Below are 13860 nucleotides of genomic sequence, written 5' to 3' on the forward strand. Positions count from 1 at the left end.
GAGTTAATGGAGAATACCTTAGTAACTTGCGATACGCTGATGATATTGCCTTGTTTAGTAACTCAGGGGACCAACTGCAATGCATGCTCACTGTTCTGGAGAGGCAAAGTCGAAGGGTGGGTCTAAAAATTAATCTGCAGAAAACTAAAGTAATGTTTAAGACTCTCGGAAGAGAACAGCAGTTTACGATATGTAGTGAGGCACTGGAAGTGGTAAGGGAATACATCTACTTAGGACAGGTAGTGACTGCGGATCCGGATCATGAGACTGAAATAATCAGAAGAATAAGAATGGGCTGGGGTGCGTTTGGCTGGCATTCTCAGATCATGAACAGCAGATTGCCATTATCCCTCAAGTGAAAGGTTTATAACAGCTGTGTCTTACCAGTACTCACGTACGGGGAAGAAACCTGGAGGTTTACGAAAAGGGTTCTACTTAAATTGAGGACGACGCAACGAGCTATGGAATGAAGATTGATATGTTTGACGTTAAGGGATAAGAAGAGGGCAGATTGGGTGAAGGAACACAGGCGAGTTAATGATATCTGAGTTGAAATCAAGAAAAAGAAATGGGTGTGGGCAGGACACGTAATGAGGAGGGAAGATAACCGATGGTCATTAAGAGTTACCGAATGGATTCCAAGGGAAGGGAAGCATAGCAGAGGGCGGCAGAAAGTTAAATGGGCGGTTGAGATTAAGAAGTTTGCAGGGACCACATGGCCACAATTAGTGCATGACCGGGGTAGTTGGAGAACTATGGGAGAGGCCTTTGCCCAGCAGTGGGCGTTACCAGGCTGATGATGAGGATGATGACGCGGGACAGACGTCGTCGCCACCTGCAACGTCACCGTCGCCACCTACGTCGCTGTCACCTTCGGTTATCGTTGTGCAACCCAAGGATACTGGAACTTTCTGTGGAGCCTATGGCGCCGACGTCGAAGGGAGGGTGGCTATGTACGAAAGTGCGAGTTGAATCGACAGAAGGGACCAAACGCTAATGCTAGCTAACCTATTGTTCTACCTAAGAGGCACGGTCAAGGTGTGGTACGAAAACCACGAAGAAAAGCTTACCAGCTGGGACCAATGCAAAGAGAAGTTGACAGAGTTGTTTGGCAAACCAGTGGCCGTAAAACTGCCTCAAAGCAGGAACTCGTCTCCCGTTCCCAATCCCCCACGGAGTCCTATGTCTCGTACATCCAGGACGTGCTGGCCTTTTGTCGTAAAGCCGATCACGACATGACAGAAGCTGAGAAGGCCGGTCACGTACTTAAGTGCATTGCTGACGACGCGTTTATTCTGCTCATGTGAAAAAGCTGCTGTACAGTTGATGCAATAATTAAAGAGTGCCGACAATTCGAGCAGGCCAAAACCCGACGTGCCTTGCAACCATTCGCCAGACTTCCCAATGGTCCCGCAACGTCGACGTCCCGCAACGTCAACCCGCACAGCAGCATGCGTCGCCATCGGAGGACGTGGTGCGAATCGTTAGACGTGAACTGGATGCGATAGCGCTCGCAGCTTTCTGTTCGCGTAGCCCTGATGCTACCACATTTTGAGTTCCCCTCGTACAAGCCATTGTTCGCCTGGAACTTGAAAACATTGGTTCACATTCTGTGTGTGCTGTCGCCAATCCCAGAGGTAACGAACGCCCTTCTACTATTTTAGCTCCACCCCGAGGCTTCTCTCCACGTTATCGCAACCGGACTGAGTGGAGAACTGCGGACGGCCAGCCGATATGTTTCACCTGTCGCCGTAATGGTCATGTCACCCGATACTGTCGCAACTTGTGGCCCTCAACACCCGCAAGCCGACCAACCGGAGCCATTTTGATGAAAATGCCCGCAATGTTTCGCCCACCACCGAGTCTAACAGCGCCGAGAACTGCTAGGAACACGTGTTACAGCTGCTAACCGTCGCCGCGCAGACACCAGTCTCGTTCACCGCAAACACGACGCCCACCTTCTCGTTCGCTGCAGCCACGTCGTATTTCATTCCCTGTGGCTTTTGGCTCCACTCTTTCGGAAAACTCAGACATGCAGCTCTCGGAGGTGGTCCTGCATTGCCGACTACTGCAGCAAATCCTCTGTGCCCAGAAGAAGTGTGATTGACATTAAAATAGACGGTGTGCCAGTGAAAGCACTCGTCGACACTGGAGCCCATGTCTCTGTGATCAATGGTAGCCTACGTAGACGTTTAAATAAGGTCCTCACCCCAGCAGCTGCCCGAGTGCTTCGTGTGGCCGACGGCGGCATGCTGGTTGTTCTTCGAATGTGTACTGCGCGTTTAATTATAGCCAGAAGCGCTACTTCGGTTCTCTTTGCTGTGATCGACAACTGCCCTCAAGATGTTATCCTTGGATTGGACTTTTTATCTATTCATTCTGCTCCCATCGACTGCGCGACCGGCGTTCTTCAGTTAAAACTGCCTCAACTTGCGATGCTCCAAGCACCGCCCCACCGCACTTGTGCCCGCTTCACGATGTGTGTCTGGCACCCGAGGCAGTTACTTACGTCATTTTGACCGCCAAGCCACAGGTTCTTGACGGTGAATATGTGCTTCGCCACATCGTCGACGTGATTTTGAAACGGAACCTTGCTGTTCCGCATACGCTGGTCACGGTTACTAATAAGGACGTCGTTCTAGCGGTTCTGAATTTCAGCCTGGGTCCTAAAGTGTTTCCGGCCAGTGTTTCTAGTGGTTCCGAATTTGACATTGAGAGTCTGAATGCCGAGAGTGATTTATTAGCGTCAGTTGCAGCTGACAGCTCTGGTTCTTTAACGGATGACTTCGCGAAAATGATTGCACCTGACCTCACATCTGCACAGGCCACGGACATACGTCTCCTGCTTGAATCGTACAGTGACATCTTTGATTTTGGCGACAAGTATTTAGGCCAAACATCTGTTGTTCAGCACCGTATAAACACTGGAGACACGAATACTATTCGTCGGCGTCCCTATCGTGTATCGCATGCTGAAGGACGAGTCATCCAATCTGAAGTGGAGAAAATGCTACGCAAAGGGGTCATCGAGCCATCAGTCAATCCTTGGGCTTCGCCTGTCGTCCCAGTGAAAAAGAGAGATGATACCTGTCATTTTCCGTCGATTATCGGCACCTAAGATCACGCGAAAGTACGTCTACCCACTACCATGCATCGATGACACCTTGGACTGGTTGCACGCAGCTAAATACTTCTCGTCCGATGATCATCGATCCGGCTACTGGCAGATTTCAGCTGATGAAATCCCCGTAACAGTATTTTCAGAATACTTAATCGTCGAGGTTTGTCAGGCTTACGGCTGTCTATGAAATAACATTACATTATTTGATTAGGTAAAAAAAGATCATGTGGGCTTAGAGAAAGTGTGGTTGTAGAGACTTCTGCTCATAAGCCTCGTTAAATACTTGAGTCAAAACAGGCACGATAACGCCATTGAACACTTTGGACTTAAACAATCACAAGTTACTCGCCAATTTCGTCTTCCGAGGGGCAAGCCACATGTTATAATCTTACCTGACTCACTTGTATTCACCAATTGTACTTGAGCGCCAAGGGCCGGCAGGATGAACACAATGCACCCTGCAGACACACCCACCACATTGTAAGCACACACATCACAGCATCTAGCAAGAGGACGCAACATGCTCTCGGCGTTCTCTTTACGATATGCTTCAGCTTCCTGTATTGCGATTGCCTGTAGCTCTTGCTGCGTAACCATGCGTGGCAGCTACTTTCGTCACCGCCTGGCGAAGAGTCCGCGTACATTTAGCGTTGAAATTGACGGCGTACTTATTTAACTCAGAGAAAGAAAGCCGAGCGTACAACGCTTACCTTAAGAAATGTTTAATGTTATCACATCTTACCTTAAGGAAATAGTTATTGATGTTCAGTCTTATTATCTTCATCTGGTGTGCCCTTTGGTAACAAATGAGGTTTTATCCGCTATACGAACAAAATACAAATGGCATAGAAAACATAAGGTATTTAAAAACAGTTAGTGCTATGGATGACAGTATAAAACACACAGTAATATAAATCTGGCCTTGCTTCGAAAATGCAAATAGCGTTACCGTATCAACCTTATTGACAGCAACCAAGATGCTCCGCGAAAGATGTGGAAAATAGTTCACCAATTAATTAAAATTCCAGGCAAGGATTATGTATTAGCAGAAATCATTCCACCAATGAGAACGACAGAAAGCCTTTCTGTGGAATTTAATCAAGATTTTTCCAATATAGGGCCCGCTCTTCCAGAACAGCTTACCAGGTATGAAACCCCTAAGCCTCGAGCTCCTATACTCCATTCATTCATATATATGACATTATACATGACGAAATAATTTCTACTGTTACAACAATGATGTGAGGAAGACCACTGCGCAGAGCTTAAATCTGCCTTTCCGTTATTAAGTGACACATTGAGGAGCTGAATGAGCATTGGTCAAAATTATTTATCATATGCAGTTATGTGGCCACATATCCGGGCACTATAAGGATAGCTAAATTCCCTGTGTACATACAAGTCCGGAAGTAAAGGCGACACTCAAAAGTACCAGCCAATGTCACTACTTAGTAGTTTTAACGCCTTATTTGAAAAATTATTAGCTAACCGTTTTACTCGTTTTCTAGATAGCTATCAAGTCCTAGTAGATGACCAGCATACGTGTCGTTGTCGACCGTAACCTTCAACAGGTAGTATCCATGACGGTCCACAATGCGAAAGCCCTCGAAGCGGAGAAGACAGCCAGCGTTTTGGCCATCACCTCTAGCCTAGAAAACGAGGACGTCACAATTGTTGCTGACTCTCAGGTGGCCTGCCGTAGCTACACGAGAGGCAGAATACCTTCCATCGCCCACTGCCGCCTCAACCAAGCCTCCCAATTCCCAGACGTTGAAATATTATGGACTCCAGGACATGAGTCTCTTCGTGCAAATCAGCGTGACCCAGGTACCACAAGAAAGGGATACAGCCGTATCTATGGAGCCAGCACGTTTACAATAGAACGCCATACCTACAACACAGAGTGAACATGTACAATAGCACATGCCAATCAAGACACGGCTGTGGGATTATTGCGCCTCATTTTGATCGCATGATATAGCCTTTTCCCTTTGAGCTTCTCGTGTATTACTTCGCGAGTTATCCAAGGGTCATTTTTTTGTGGCCTATAAGTCTAGAGTGGCACAAAATGCGTCCCGAAATATGCAACAGTAGCCTTGAAGTTCAACCATAGGCCGTTAAAATTACTCGCTGGATCAACAACCATCTATGAAAAGATTTCAAATTCGTGAGCTGAGCTGGTCAGAATGCTACTATTGTCAGCGATATAAATAGTAAAAAGCTCTAAAATTTCCATTAATGTATACACTCTGCACAGGCTCACATAGATTCTATCTTAAATTTATGTAAACTGTCAGCCCGCACTAAAACTGCTCCAATGCCTCCCAGATTGTGCTACTTTTGCTCAGTCAACCGTAATGCGCTTTTGTCTCTTGCTGGGCTATGGTGAACCCTATCAGCAGAGGAGCATACGCAGTTAAAATTCTATAGCAGACGTGACTACCTACGATACGTGGCTTAGTGACTGTGATGCCCAGTTGGGGGCAAAGGTTCGTGTACTCAAAAAGTTCTGACCGTTCTCTTAGGCGGAGCCTCCGAGAACCCAATTGAGGACAAAGCCGTTGGTTTTGAAAACGCACACAAACTTTTAATGAAACTAAAAAGAGGCTAGAAATAAATAGAAGAAAATAGAAAAACATAAAAGAAACACTCAAATAGACATCACGGCAGTAAGAGGCACACTTGGGGCTAGTATGAACTTAACTAGTGCGCGAGTCCGGGCTTGCCACGACGGCAGGGACGCATAACAGTCTCGACGTGGAGACGCGGCGGCAAGTTGACGAAAGGAGTTGCGCCGGTCTCACCAAAGATCGGGGTATAGGATGGTCGACCGGGCAACCGGAGCGCCCTTGCTCTGGCTTGGAAATAGAGGCAGGCGGCTTGGCGGCACAAGCAGGCGGCGGTGGCGGCGTCCTGGCCGGGCAGCTTGGCGTAGAGTTCGGGCCCGTAGCCCGACTGCTCTCGTCCTGCCCACGGACGTAGAAGCTCACCGGCCTTGAGGAGCTGGCGGCACGCTCGGGTAGACGGGCGACACGCAGGAACGGGTTGGCAGGAGGCCCCGGTCGGGTGAAGTCCTGGTGGCTCGGGTCCGGAACCCGACGGCCCGTCTTCAACTCCCGGTCCGGTGGTTGACCTCCTCCTGGCGTCGCTTCCTGGAATTCTCCCGGCGTCTCCCCCCTTCTGCCAGCGCACCACGCTTTTTCTTCTGCTCTGGCGGATTTGTCATTTTCCGATTGGCTGCCTGACGCCGCGTCGTCTTTCCTAATTGGTTGGCATTTCTTCTTTTAGTTGCTTTTCTTGGTCCGCGCGTTCATGAGCCGGACGCTCTTTGGCGTTGTCGTTTTTCTCCTTCCCGCACGGAAGTCGCCTCGGCGCGCTCACTCCTTGTTGTCTGCTCCTGGCCGTCCCGACCACCGCACCATATCACGCACCACACATCACAGTGATCGATTGCATAGAAATCTGTAGTGTTAAGCTACCGTGTTCGGCCCTTACACACATGAGACGCCAATACTTTTCACAAAGTAAGATATCTACAAATAGACGCGCACTTTGACAGAGTGTAACACGCTCCTCAAAAATGCCTAAACCATTACGAATGAATAGAAAACGGCCACCCTATGTGCGAGCAGATTAAAAAACATAAGTATTATAATATGTCAGGAAGAGAGCCACCATACGGTCAGTCCACTCTTCGCTTTCGATTTTTGTCTCATGACTAGCAGCCACGTCGAAATCATTTTTGAGCAACTCTTCTAAGCTGGCGATCTCGCCTCCTCGTTCGTAGCCCTCCAAAATTTACGGTGGCTAAACGCAGGAACAAAACCATTTGAGCTGCGATAAATTATAAACACAAAAAAACGTATAAGAGCCGACTGGGTGATTCGGACGCAATATCGAGACGCGGGTGTTCAAACGAGCATTTAGAACCCATGTCAAACAGCCGCTCTCGTATACAGGGTGTGCTGCCACAACCAAAGGCTCTGCTTCCATTCGTACCAGCCCAACTACACGTCTTCCACAAGCACAATTATTTGCGGTAGATAAAGAGGCGGCTTCCCTTCCTCCCCCAAAGCGGCCATATTATTGGGACGCGACTTTCCTGTTGTCATTCCGGTTGACGTGACCACCGCTACCATCAGTCTAAACAATCTGCTTAGCGACGAGAGAACCCGCCGTTATCAGGGGCTCATCGCCGGCGATGAGTGCCGGTGTCTGTGTGGCATCTGAAGTTTCTTGTCACAGCCACTTGCCTGCTAAAGGACAGGCAGGCAGCGTCATTCTTGAAACCGTTGCATAGAAAACAAATGCAGCGGTTATAACTTCTTTGGACGGCTTGATTTCACCACCTTCATTAGGATCTTTCTGGCCACCCAAGCTTCAATATCACACTAATTCTGTGAGCCAGTAATCAGCGCCGCTTGTTCAGAAGTAGCAGACAATGCCTTTGTCTTTCTCTGCGTGCAGTAGAAACCCGCTGTTGCGGCCTCTTCTGCGTCCGCCTCCTACGTCAACAAACCGGACGAACGCTGCGCAAAGAGGCCTGCTACACTTTATATCGAAGTCGTGACACATAACTTGGAACGATACATTTTAGAAATATTGTTCAGCAAAAAGTACTTTAATACGTTAGCAGAAGCAGAGCTATTGTCATTAAAATATCGTATTCATTCAATCGAACGTCTTAGTGACTTTGCCACCACTTTTTCGTATCGGTTATGTTTCGAACCTCTTTCCTGAGCGGATTGCGTTGGAAATGCATGGCCCCGCCCATTAAAATCACACTGTACTCAGGTTCAAGCTCCGTTTTTGTTTCGTACTTTTAATATCTAAGTCTGAGCAGATTTAAGGTAAGAGGCATGCACCGTAGATGTTTTGTTTCGCAATATACATTTGTTGCCTGCCATTCTGAAAATGTTGAGCAATTTTTGTCAAGACTCACAGGCTCGTCGCCTGCGGGGACTTCAACGCGGAACACCCGGCATGGGGATATAACAAGCAATTGGCCAAGGGGCGAGACCTGTTCCAAGACACATTAGACCTGGGCTTCACCCTCATCACAGACCCGACTGATCCTACAAGGATTGGGAACTCTGTGTCCAGGGATACGACGCCGGACCTCACGTTCGTGAAGAACGACGAGAAGGGGAATATCTCCTGGCGCAACACGGGGTCAGAGCTCGGCAGCGACCACTACATCGTAGAGGTCATCATACCGGAAGAGGTCAAGGCCTCGGAGGACACCAGAAAACATTATTTTACGGATTGGGATGCCTTCCGTAGCTTGTTACCAACGGAGATGGAGGAAATCAATAACATAGAAGAATGGTCAGCTCACATCGCGGGGAAGGTCAAGGAGGCGACCAAAATCATAGAAACGGATGAGCAGGTCGACAAGGTTGACAGCCGCCTCGCGCACTTATTCGAAGCAAAGCAATCTATCCTAAACAGGTGGAAGAAGCAACGACTAAATCGGCGCCTAAGGAAGAAGGTGGCGGAGCTGAATCGCGCCATCGAAATTCATTGTCGGCTGCTCTGCACGCAACAATGGAACGAAATCTGTAATGCTGCGGACGGGCAGATGCATAGCGGCAAAACCTGGAACTTGATGCGGCATCTGCTCGACGAGACTAAAACAAAGTCCCACCAACGCGACCGCCTCGCAAAGATCATTCACCGAGCAGTCAAGGAAAACGGGGAAACTGAAGTAATCAGACGCATAAACAGCAAGTATCTTCCGGTTACACCCACGGAAAGGCATCCTGAGTACGGCGGTCAAGCCAACGAGAAGCTTGACCGCGACATCAGCGTCGAGGAGGTGCGAGCGGCCCTGCACGAACTAAACAGCAAGTCGGCGGCCGGCCCGGATCACATCTCGAACAGAGCGCTCAAGAACCTCAGCGATGTGGCCATCGAAAACCTCACCGGTTACTACAACAAGTGCTGGAGTGCGGGGTCACTGCCCCAGCAGTGGAAGACTGCCAAGACCATACTCATCCCCAAACCAGGCAAGCCGCCGAACACGGACAACCTCAGACCCATCTCGCTCACGTGCTGCGTGGGCAAGGTGTTGGAGCACGTCCTCATGTGTAGGTGGCAGGATTACCTGGAGGAGTCGGGACTATACCCCACCACGATCATCGGTTTCGGCGTTCCCTCGGCACCCAAGACGCGATGATTCTGTTGAAGAAAGATATAATTGACGAAGATACCGTAACGAAAGACAACAAGGCCATTCTGGGGCTGGGCCTGCAGAGCGCCTTCGACAAGGTGAAGCACTCTGCAATCCTAGCCCAGGTGTCCAGACTCAACATGGGCGCAAGAACATACAATTATATCAAGGACTTTCTGACGGGACGGACTACTGAGCTCTGCGCCGGCGATCTACGGCTCCAAGAGAAGAGGCTCGGCAGTGTCGGGACCCCCAAGGCTCGGTCATCTCGCCGTTGTTATTCAACCTCGTCATGATCGGGGTGGCCAAGCGACTCTCTCGCGTCGAGGGCGTCCGGCACACCATCTACGCCGATGACATCACGCTGTGGGTTCCGGGAGGCAGCGATTGTCACATTGAGAGCACGCTGCAAGAAGCCGTCGACGCGATTGAAGACCAGCTGAACGGTTCTGGTTTGATCTGCTCACCGAGCAAGTCAGAACTGCTGGTGTTACCACCGAAATACGTCAGACGTAAGAAGAGCGAAGCGAGGGATTACGAGGCCATCAAGATCGTGACGAGGAACGGCCACGTGATCCCGGAGGTCGACAAAATCCGGGTGCTCGGCATGATCATAGACAAGCGACGGGGAAACGGCGAGACTATTTCCCGCCTTACAGCCAAGATTACCAACGCAATACGTCTCATCAGACGGGTCGCCAACCGCAAGGCCGGGATGAAGGAGGAAAGCTTGATTCGGCTTGTGCACTCCTTCGTAATCAGCCACGTCACCTACGTTGCAGCCTTCCACAACTGGATGCAATGTGAAAGGAATAAAATCGACGCCCTGATACGCCGAGCTTACAAGGCGGCGCTCGGACTACTCGAGTGTACGAGCACCAACAAGCTCCTGAGCGTAGGGGTACGCAATACCCTCGACGAAATTGCGGAAGTGCAACGGACCGCCCAGCTGGAGCGGCTCTCTATGACCGAAACCGGCAGGCGCATACTTCAATACTTGGGCTTCACGCCCGGAGCGAAAGCGGCGAGTAGCGACGTTTCTGTCCCGGACGGAACCCGGCGCCGGATTCGGGTGGACCTCATCCCGAGAAACATGAACCCGGAGTACAACAAGGAGAGAAGAGCGGCGAGGGCCAAGGCCCTCATCGACTTTCACGCCAAGGACGAGCACGCAAGGTTCGTGGATGCGGCAGAATACCAGGGAGACTGCGCGGCGTTCGTAGCTACCGTCATCGAGGCGTCGTCCGGCGCGACGAGGGCAGCGGCGAGCTTACGGGTCCGCGAGGCGTGTCAGGCGGAGGAGGTGGCCATTGCCCTGGCCATTGCCGACCCCGGGTGCCAGACGGTGTTGTGCGATTCCCGAAGTGCAGTGCGGAATTATGCAAAGGGCAAAGTGTGTGGTGAGGCTGTGCGCGTTCTGTGCTCGGCTGACCTGCAACGACAGAATCGGTGTGTTAGAATCAAGTGGTTCCCGGCGCACGCGGGCAACGATGTGTCCGAGAAGCACGATAACCACAACGAGACGGCACACGCAGTGGCGCGAGCGCTAACCAACCGCGCCGCTGCAACCGACCGTCCAACGTGGTGTAGTGCCAAGGACCGCATTACGACGTTCAACGAACTTACCCAGTTCCACCGCCTGGCTCGAAGGACTTTCCCACCCCCGCACCCGGGGCTGAGCCGAGCGGAGGCGGTGCTGTTCAGACAATTGCAAACTGGTTCTTTACCCACCGCAGTATTAATGACTCATCTATACCCTAAATTATATGTGAGTGATGTGTGCCGCGTGTGCCAGCGGGAGAGGGCCACCCTGACGCACATCCTATGGGATTGCACCAAGTTCCCCAATGAGGCTTCGACAAGTACAACGATTCCTCCGCGACTCGCGGCTGCGGCGGAATGCCACGACCACGAAAGCCAAACCTGGGCCGTCCAGCAGGTCTCGGCGGCTCTTGAAAGACAAAGGCCGAGCGAAACCGACGGAACGTTGCCCCACAGGGCGACCAACCGCGGGAGTAACACGCGCTGGAGTTGAGTAGAGACCACCCGCTGAGAAGACGTCAGGGCCCGCGTCACGGCGCCATTTAGTCATGGTGTCGTTCTGCAGGCGACTACATATAGTTGTCTCTCTCTCTCTCTCTCTCTCTCAAGACTCCAAGACCTGGTTTGAGGGACTTTACTGATGGAATGGTGCGGCAACATAACTCGCATATACCGCATGTCATATATCATGGCATTGGATGTATCTTATGTATGCCTAAATATTGACGGAACCTCACGGCGACGCTGACAGCCACGAGGGCAAAAATTCGCTTGAAGTGCCCATGTATTTGTTATCGCAATAAAATAGCCCTGGCAGTAACATATATGCGAATCCCACGCACTGTGGGGATCGATGTAAGCTAAGCTTTGTATGCTGCTTGCTTTGATTGACGATAATTACCGGTGATATTGGCGGGGAATGTGTAATTTCTTAAGCGTTTAGCCCAATATGCGACTGGTTAGTTGATCTTAAGCTTTTCCTTGCATGCAACACTGTTATTTGTCTTCGTAGTCCACAGAACACACAGGGACACGTCTTTGCTTGAGGCGTTGCGCGTCATTGTTCATAATCTCCTGAAAGCGTTGAGCTTTATCATTACCTAACTTGTCATATCGCATCGTGGCAAAAGTGCTCAACCTTCTTTGAAATATGGGGCTGTACCTAATTCGAATAATAATTTTATACGTATATACGCATTGTATAAATATATGGGCAGTGCGCATCACTTTTCACTGCGTACCGAGGACGCTCCTGTTCCGCGCGACCATTCTTTCAGGTCTGGGTGTCCTCGACGCTGAGTGCACGCTTTGGAGCCTATTTGCTGGCACGCGTTTACGTGCCCAGCAGGCTGTTGAGATGCCAGCTTGAAGCGCTTTCTTCAGGCTATGGACCACTCTAACGTTTACACTATCAGAGCCCAGCATGTGACCTCCACAGCCCAGCAGATGTATTTTTGCCGCATAGGAAAACATCAACAAAACGTGCCATACTCAAAAAGTATGAAACGCTGCCGCGGTTGCGCCGCCCTTGATGCGCGGAGGCGAGCGCAATCTGGTGGAGCTGCGAGCAATTCAGCAGCATGCACGGCAAGACCATCACAGCAGCATCAATGCCCGGTAAGTCGGTAGAAGAGGCACACAGAGTTTCACTTTAATACGGTGGCTATATTTCAAAGAAGCCGAGGAGAGTTTTCTCCGTGGATGTCTCGTATACTAAGCCGCACCAGAAGCCATCTGGCTCGGTCGTGTTCGCGTGACGATGGACTGCACTTCGCGACGGCTGCTAAATCTCCTATTTGCAGACTTGGCCTTCAATCCATACGTTGACGCTTCACTGCGGAGAGCAACGAGAGAAAGCGACGCTCCTCATGCACCACCTCCGCCGGCAAAGCGCGTTTTGCTGAAATGTCTGAACTGCGAATGCGACAAACGTGCGTTGCATGTATACTCTTGTTGAAGTGAGTTTCTGTATGCACTAATTCCACACGACAACACAAAGACCCACTGGAACGCGCAGATGCGCTCTTCGGTAGCGGTCAGAAAAGTTTCGGTGATGCTACAATCTGGCGCTTTGAAGGAGGCGAAACAACTTGAGCAGACGACCACCCCTACATACCGCCAGTACTACAATGAGTTTTTGTATCGATGCTTGAAACGCAGCGATATTTCGTATTGCCGTTACACGTAAGATGCCGTGAACATTTTAAGCGTTGCAGATATATATATATATATATATATATATATATATATATTCCTCGTGAGGTTTTTACGGATAACATATCAACATATTAGTTTATGTCATTTTACCCCATTAAGTGCTGCCGATGTGGGCAGAAATGTTTAAACATTAGCTAATATTGCAAACCGTGATAATCTTTCGTTCGTAAAAAGCCTAGAACGGTATCGGCACTTATTGTTTATTGTGAAATAAATAAATATTTACTAGGCTGTATTTGTAAAACAATATCAATCGAGCATTTTCGAAAATGCGTAACATTTATAATTAAATTTAGCTACGTTAATCGAAAATCTCTAACACGAGAGTTAAAAATATGGAGGGGATACAAAATTTTATGCTTAAGGGCCATAAAGTTAGATGGTGAATGGAAGCGCTTTAAGCTATTTTTGAAGGAGTGTTGAACATATGTCGTATTTCAGAAAGGGAATTATATGAATATTTCGAATATGCTTATTGATAAAAAAAACACTTGCATACTGCATACTTACAGTTCCTATCGTCACATACATACTGCAGTACTGGGACAAAAAGGAGCTGTGTGGAGTTATAACATTTTATGACACAAAAGGTAACAGCACAAATTTTACCATATTTCCCATTAAAAAACACCTTAAGAATTTTCGCCCCGTTGTGCTTCTGAAAAAGCATGAACATTCGTTATCATTTTGATTTGTTTTGCGTGAGGACCACCAACAGCCGTCATCGCTTATCTTTCTTTTTGAGGCCTGTCAATAGTGGGCTCAAACTAAATCTACATGTCTGGCAGGAATTAGAAATACAGTGACA

The 13860-nt window shown here is 49.4% G+C and overlaps 1 long non-coding RNA gene across 1 annotated transcript in view; it reads left to right on the top strand.

Annotated features, from left to right (window-relative positions):
- LOC142591233 (uncharacterized) overlaps nucleotides 1–13644 on the top strand; it is a 70005-nt gene extending 56361 nt beyond the window's left edge. Inside the window, exon 4 of the long non-coding RNA XR_012830405.1 lies at nucleotides 13565–13644. This is a non-coding gene — a long non-coding RNA (uncharacterized LOC142591233). The remainder of the gene's footprint in view (nucleotides 1–13564) is intronic.
- The last annotated feature ends 216 nt before the right edge of the window (nucleotides 13645–13860 follow it).

The sequence above is a fragment of the Dermacentor variabilis genome, chromosome 8, assembly GCF_050947875.1.
Source record: "Dermacentor variabilis isolate Ectoservices chromosome 8, ASM5094787v1, whole genome shotgun sequence".
NCBI lineage: Eukaryota > Metazoa > Arthropoda > Arachnida > Ixodida > Ixodidae > Dermacentor > Dermacentor variabilis.